Source organism: Leucopleurus acutus, assembly GCF_964270905.1.
Source record: "Leucopleurus acutus genome assembly, chromosome: 11".
Taxonomy (NCBI): Eukaryota; Metazoa; Chordata; class Mammalia; order Artiodactyla; family Delphinidae; genus Leucopleurus; species Leucopleurus acutus.
In genome coordinates this window covers 103,281,652-103,289,915 of record NC_139152.1, presented here as the reverse complement: position 1 = coordinate 103,289,915, position 8,264 = coordinate 103,281,652, and positions in this window count along the sequence as shown.

Here is an 8,264-nt window from a genome sequence, read left to right as displayed (position 1 = left end):
CTGCGCACCCCTCTTGTTAACTTAACGCACAGACTCTAGTCGTCCCTGAGCCGCGACCTTCCAACTCGCCCCTCCCCTTTCGTAGGGCAGGCTGGGCTGCAACGTGGAGTTTTCATTTCTTACGGTAGTTTAATTTTGAAATAGGCAAACGTTGACTATTTTGCGCTGACTGGGGGGGTTGGAATCAGTTCAGTGCTCCGGAGGTGGCCTAACCACAGGAGCAGTGGCACGGGGCCCCCAGGTAAGGGAGGGGCCCACGCTAGAGCTGAATTCTCCAGGCGCTGACATTTGGGCAACCACGGGTCTCTGGGTTCCCGGTCCGACCAGTGACCGGCTGCCGGTGTCTGCTCCTCCAAACCTCGCCCCGCCTCCCTGCCCTGCTTTTGTAGAGCACCTACTGTCCGCAGCCAGCACACACACCTCGCTGAGCCATGCGTGGATCTCACCCATTTCGGCCCTTCTCTTCTTGGGGGCCCCGCCCGCTGACTGAGCATGGATTCCTTGACGAGGGCAGAGCTGCTTCCGCCCTGTCTCGAGAGCCCGTGGGGCTACTTCCCCCAGAACCAGGGGTGCAGGGCAGCCCCCACCCCCAATGTGCAGCCTTCCCCACGTGAAACCCACCTGCCTGCGTTTCTGCTCTCTCTATACTTAAACCCAGTCTTTCCGGAAGGGCCCCCGTTCAGTGGCTCTGGTCCATGCACGGGTGTCCTACACGGCCAGTGGAGACCCAGCTCAGCAGCGGTCAGCCTGCACCCGTCCTGAGCCCTCTGTCAACAACACTGGGGCCAACCCCCTCCACTGTGGCAGCTCAGTGTTCTCTGGGGTAAGGCCCTTGTCCAAGGCTCTGAAAACTGACAGCTCACATCTCCACGTCTCGGTGGCCTCCGTGTCCCGGGCGGGCCAGGAAGACGAATGCCTTGGTCAGGCCCCCAGACAAGCACGGGGGCAGCAAGGTGGCTCTCACCTGCACACAAGCAGCCCCCACCCAGCCACAGCCCACGGGGCCCCCTCCCCTTCCTGCAGCTCCCCAGCCTGGACGGGAGCCAAGGGGACAGTGCAGGTGTGGCTGATGTCTCCTGGGGGTCCAGAAAGTCTGAGTCTTAGAGCTGGAATGAGGTGCCTGGGGGCTTAACACAGGCCTGCACTTTCTTACTTCAGAGAGGGCTTGAAAAATCCACACAAATGGGGTTTTAAAGTGTATAGTCCTGTCTCTGTCAATTTACATTTTTGTGTGATATAGTTTAATACTGCCTGAGCAATAAATGCTAACATGTCAGTGTGGCCCAGGTGCCTATTTAACTCTGGGTCTCTGGGTATTTCCGGGCCCAGGTCTGAAACAACTGAGAGGTAAAGCATAGGAGGGGGACGGGGGCCACCTTTTAATTTATTCATGATTTATGTTGCCCTGAGCCAGTCTGCAGTGGGATCTGGTGGAGACGGGAAAGGCACTGGGGCCCACCCAGGGGAATGCCCACCACCCCTCATTGAGTGGGCGCAGAACCTCACTTTCGGGTTATCTTGGGTAGTTAGATGCAAAATAAAGATTTTTAAACCAAATAAAGACGACATGTAGATTTGGGAAAGTTACCAGGAGGAAAGGCACTGATGGGGTGGGCGGGTCTTTCCTACTCACCCCTCCCTCCGCAAAGATCCTGGACCAGAGACGCAGGATATCTGGGTGGGCTGGGACACTGGCCGATGCTGGGAACCCCCGGGGCGGCGGGTCAGGCCCCACAAGTGACCCTGGGGACACCAGAGCACACTCCCTGGTGGGCTGGGGGCGTTCTGCTGGGGGACATCGGATGTTAGGTGCAGAGGGAGGCCCGAGGTGTGGACCAGAAAGAGGCCCGAGGGTCCCAGGACACAGCCTGCCCTGGACAGCCCGGCTGGTTCCGCAGGGGCGGGGGCCCGGGTGTGGCCCTCGGGTCTTTATGACCTGGGGGGCTCTGACTGCCAGGGCGGGTCTGTGTGACTCTGACACCCGGAGCGGGGCGGGACCGCGTGATCCCAGGCGGGCGCGCGCCACTCGCTGGCCCTCCTCCCCGCGGACACCATGCCCGGCCCCCGGCGCCCCGGCCCCCGCGCGGGCCGTGGCCGCGCCTCGGACTGCAGCCCCTGCCGGGGGCCCCGCCTGGATGCCCCCGACCGCGGCCTGTGGGACCCCACGGCCCCCGCGCGCTGTCGTCCCCGGAGCCGCACTCTGAGCCGTCCCCGGAGCCGCACTCTGAGCCACTCCCGCAGCCGCTCCCGCCGCCCCCTGCCGCCCGCGCGCCCGCGCAACCCCACGCCCCGCTCCGGCCGCCGCCGAGCCGCGCTCCCCGGGCCCCGCTGCCGGCGCCCCGGTGCTGCTGCACAATGCGCCGCGCGGCCCGGGCCCGTCACCCCGGGCAACCGGAGGACGCGGGACGGCGCGACGCGGGGCGAGGGCACGGGCCCCCTCCCGGGTGAGCACGGGGCCAACCGCCCTCCGCCCCTCCGCCCCTCCGCCCCTGGGATTCTAGACCACCCCCGCGGAGTCCCGGACCTACCCTTCCTTCGGAGCTCCTGACCGCCCCCTACTCCAGACCTGCCCAGCCCTACACCTCTGGACCCCGCCTTCGGCCCCCCCACCCCGACCCTAGCCTGCGCCCCCCAACCCCAGACTTCCCCCTCCACCTCCGCCCTGCTCTTGCCCCTCTGAGTTCCCTGCTTCTATCAGCACTGATACCCCCTTGCAGGGGTCCAGGCAGTGGAAGGGAGGAAAGTTGAGGTGCCCGAGGCCGAGGCCGGAATGGAACCGTCTGCGTCATCGGAAGCGGAGCGGAGAGGAGAATCTAGTCAGTATTGTCCTGAGCCCGCCGCCCTGGGTTTCCTGAAAGGGACCGCCAAGCTCAGGCTCGGGGAGGGGGCATCCGTCTGTTCTGTTGATCTGTCTGCCCGTCCTTATTCCGAAGTGCCTGCTTTAATTCCAGGAGCCTCGTAATGTCTTAATATTTATCTGACTTTGTTCTTCAAGATGCGCTCAGGTTTTCTTGGACTTTTGCATTTTTAGAATCGATTGTTAATATAAGCCCCCCCCAACACACACACACACACATACACACACACACACACACACACACACACACACACACACACACACACGAGTCCTGCTGGAATTTTGTGATTCCATTGAATGTGTAGATCAATTGGGGTGAGAATTAACATCTTAATATCCAGACTTCTGACCATGAACATTAGCTCTTTCATTCTTGTCAGTAAGGTTCCCACTTTTAGTTACAGGTGTGCAAGACCTTTTGTTAGAATCACTCCCAGATAATCCATGCTTAATACTGCTGTAGGTGGTATTTTTGAGTTTCATTTTCTAATTGTCTCTAGTGTATAGAAATACAGTTGAATTCATTTTCCTGGCTTGGAAATAGAAATAATTAGATTTATTACATACACAATTTATTACATACACAATCATCACCTGCAGATCTTTTCAGTCTTAATACCTCTTATTTCCTTTTCTTGCATTATTGCATGGGCTAGCACTTTTGAGTATAATGTTGAATAGATATGATATAGTGGACATCTTTTTTTGTTTCCACACAGGAGGAAAGTGCTCAGTGTTTCACCATGAAATATGATGTATAAGTTTTTTTAAATGTTTTAAACATGATTTTTTTTCACATTTCTTTGACTGTCAAGTTTTCTTTGGCAAATTTATCTAAAATATTGAATTTTCATTTTAGAACCTATTTTATAGTTATAATACAGAGGCCCTAAACTGATCCAGGTTCACCAGGATACCTTTCTCTAAGCCCTAGTGGTTAATATTTTCCCTATAAAATGTACAAGTATCTTTTAATTAAGTTGTCATTCACAAAAATTATAAATTAAACACCTATAAATTCTTGTTGCTATAAGTTTTAAAGGAAGTTCCCTTTATTCCTAGTTTACTGAGAGTTTTAAAACAAGTAGTTATTACATTTTATCATATGTTTTCTTCTGCATATTTTTTCCTTTAGTCTATCAAATGATTACATTATGGATTTTCAAATATTAAACAAACTTTGTATCCCTAAAACAAATACCACATGGTCAAGTGTACTGTTTTATATGTCACTGGATTTGATTTACAAATATTTTAAGATTTTTGTGTCTATTTTTATAAGCAAGATTGGCTTGTAATATTTCTTTCTTTTAAAAATGTCCTTGTCAGATTTTGGTGTTAAATGTATGACCTCATAAAAAAAACTTGAAAAAGAAAAAAAAAGAAAGGGTTGAAAAGGCTTTTCTACTTTCCTCTTTAGTGAAAGGGTTTATATGGGGGGTTTTGGGTTTTTTTTTTTTTTCTTCTGAAATATTTGGACAGATTGACCTCTAATGCCATCTAGGCCTGGCTTCATTGTGGGAAACATTTTAAATATGGAGTTAATTTGTTTAACAGAAATAGGCCCATCTGGATTTTCTATTTCTTTTATGTCACTTTTGATAAGCAGTGTCGTTTAAGGAAAATGCCCATTTCATATGAATTGCCAAATTATTGACATGTGGATGTTCATAATATCTTTTTTATTGAAGTATAGTTGATTTACTATATTTATATTTATATTTCAGGTATACAGCAAAGTGATTCAGCTATATATATATATATATATGCTTTTTCAGATTCTTTTCCATTATAGGTTATTACAAGATATTATTCCCTATGCTATACAGCAGGTCCTTGTTGTGTATTTATTTTGTAGAGAGTAGTGTGTATCTGTTAATCCCAAACTCCTAATTTATTCCTCCCCTCCCACCTTTCTCCTTTGGTAACCGTAAGTTTGTTTTCTATATCTGTGAATCTATTTCTGTTTTGTAAGTAAGTTCATTTGTATCATTTTTTAAGATTCCACATATAAGTGATATCAAATGATATTTGTCTTTCTCTATCTGACTTACTTCACTTAATATGATAATCTCTAGGTCCATCCATGTTGCTGCAAATGGCATTATTTCATTCTTTTTTGTGGCTGAGTAATATTTCATTGTATATGTATATATATGTATACCACATCTTCTTTATTCATTCATCTGTTGATGGACATTTAGGTCGCTTCCATGTCTTGGCTACTGTAAGTAGTGCTGCTGTGAGCATGGGGGTGCATGTATCTTTTCAAATTAGAGTTTTCGTCTTTTCCAGCTATACACCCAGGAGTGGGATTGCTAGATCATATGATAACCCTATTTTTAGTTTTTTAAGCAACCTTCATTCTGTTCTCCATAGTGGCTACACCAATTTACATTCCCACCAACAGTGTAGGAGGGTTCCCTTTCCCCACACCCTTTCCAGCATTTATAATTTGTAGACTTTTTGATGGTGGCCATTCTGACTGGTGTGAGGTGATACCTCATTGTAGTTTTGATTTGCATTTTTCTAGTAATTAGTGATATTGATCATCTTTTCATGTGCCTATTGCCATTTGTATGTCTTCTTTGGAGAAATGTCTGTTTAGGTCTTCTAAATCCCATTTTTTGATTGGGTTGTTTGTTTGCTTGATACTGAGCTGTTTATATATTTTGGAAATTAATCCCTTGTCAGTTGCATCATTTGCAAATTTGTTCTTCCAGTCCATAGGTTGTCTTTTCATTTTGTTTATGGTTTCCTTTGCTGTGCAAAAGCTTTTAAGTTAAATTAGGCCCCATTTGTTTATTTTTGCTTTTATTTTCATTGCTTTAGGAGATGGATCAAAAAAATATTGCTGCAATTTATGTCAAAGAGTGTTCTCCCTATGTTTTCCTCTAGGAGTTTTATCCAGTCTTACATTTAGGTCTTTAATCCATTTTGAGTTTATTTTTGTATAAGGTGTTAGAGAATGTTCTAATTTCATTATTTTACCTGTAGCTGTCCAGTTTTCCGAGCACCACTTATTGAAGAGGCTGTCTTTTCTCCATTGTATATCCTTGCCTCATAGATTAATTGACCATAAGTACATGGGTTTATTTCTGGGCTCTCTATCTATTGATCTATATTTCCGTTTTTGTGCCAGTACCATACTGTTCTGATTACTGTAGCTTTGTAGTATAGTCTGAAGTCAGGGCGTGTGTACCGCCAGCTCCATTCTTCTTTCTCAAGATTGTTTTGGCTATTCAGGGTCTTTTGTGTTTCCATACAAATTTAAAAATTATTTGTTCTAGTTTTGTGAAAAATGCCATTGGTAATTTGGTAGGGATTGAATTGAATCTATATGTTGCTTTGGCTAGTGCGGTCATTTTAATATATTGATTCTTCCAATCCAAGAACACGGTATATCTTTTCATCTGTTTGTGTCATCTTCAATTTCTTTCATCAGCATCTTATAGTTTTTGGACTACAGTTTTTTTTGCCTGCTTAGGTAGGTTTATCCCTAGGTATTTTATTCTTTTCAATGCAATGATAAATGGGATTGTTTTCTTAATTTCTCTTTCTGATCTTTTGTTGTTAGTATATAGAAATGCAACAGATTTCTGTATATTAATTTTGTATCCTACAACTTTGTACTGAATTCACTGATGAGCTCTAGTAGTTTTCTGGTGGCATCTTTAGGATTGTCTATGTATAGTATCATGTTGTCTGCAAACAGTGACAGTTTTACTTCTTCCTTTCCAATTCGGTTCCTTTTATTTCTTTCTCTTCTCTGATTGCTGTGGCTAGGACTTCCAAAATTATGTTGAATAAAAGTGGTGAGAGTGGGCATCCTTGTCTTGTTCCTGATCTTAGAGGTAATGCTTTTCACCACTGAGTATGATGTTAGCTGTGGGTTTGTCATATATGGACTTTATTATGTTGAGGTAGGTTCCCTCTAAGCCTGCTTTCTGGGGAGTTTTCATCATAAATGATGTTGAATTTTGTTAAAAGCCTTTCCTTCATCTATTGAGATGATCATGTGGTTTTTATTCTTCAGTTTGTTAATGTGATGTATCATGTTGACTGATTTGTAGATATTGAAAAATCCTTGCAACCCTGGGATAAATCCCACTTGATCATGGTGTCATGGTGTATGATCCTTTTAATGTATTGTTGGATTCAGTTTTCTGGTATTTTGTTGAGGATAATTGCATCTATGTTCAGCAGTGATATTGGCCTATAATTTTCTTTTTTTGTGATATCTTTGTCTGGTTTTGGTATCAGGGTGATAGTGGTCTCATAGAATGAGTTTGTAAGTGTTTCTTCCTTTGCAGTTTTTTGGAATAGTTTCAGAAGGATAGGTGTTAACTCTTCTCTAAATGTTTGGTAGAATTTACCTGTGCTGCCATCTGATCCTGGACTTTTGCTGGTTGGGAGTTTTAAAACTACTAATTCAATTTCAATACTGGTAATTGGTCTGTTCATATTTTCTGTTTCTTCCTGGTTCAGTCTTGGGAGAGTGTACCTTTCTAAGAATTTGTCCATTTCTTCTAGGTTGTCCACTGTATTGGCGTAGAGTTGCTTGCAGTAGTCTCTTATGATCCTTTATATTTCTGTGGTGTGGGTTGTAACTTCTCCTTTTTCATTTCAGATTTTATTGATTTGGGCCCTCTTCCTTTTCTTCTTGATGAGTGTAGCTAAAGATTTATCAATTTTGTTTACCTTTTCAAAGAACCAGCTTTTAGTTTCATTGATCTTTTCCATTGTTTTTTTTAGTCTCTATTTCATTTATTTCTGCTCTGATCTTTATGATTTCTTTCCTTCTACTAACTTTGGGTTTGTTCTTCTTTTTCTAGTTGCTTTAGGTGTGAGATTAGGTTGTTTATTTGAGATTTTTCCTGTGTCCTGAGGTAGGCTTGTATCGCTACAACTTCCGTCTTAGAACTGCTTTTGCTATTATGTCTGACAGAGTTTGGATTGTTGTGTTTCCATTTTTATTTGTCTCCAGATATGTTTTAATTTCCTCTTTGATTTCTTCAGTCACTCATTGGTTGTTTAGTAGCATATTGTTTACCCTCCACCTGTTTGTGTTTTTTGCAGTTTTTTTTCTTGTAGTTGATTTCTAGTCTTATAGTGTTGTGGTCAGTCTATTTAGAGGTTTATCAATTTGAAAAAAAATGTTTCAAAGATCCAACTTTTGGTTTTGCTAATTTTCTCTATAGTACATTTGTGGGTTTTCTTAAAAAAATTATTTATTTTTAATTTTGGCTGTGTGGGGTCTTCATTGCTGCACGCAGGCTTCCTCTAGTTGCAGAGAGCGGGGGCTACTCTTCGTTGCGGAGCACGGGCTTCTCATTGCAGTGGCTTCTCTTGTTGTGGAGCACAAGCTCTAGGTGCAGGCTCAGTAGTTGTGGCACACGGGCTCAGT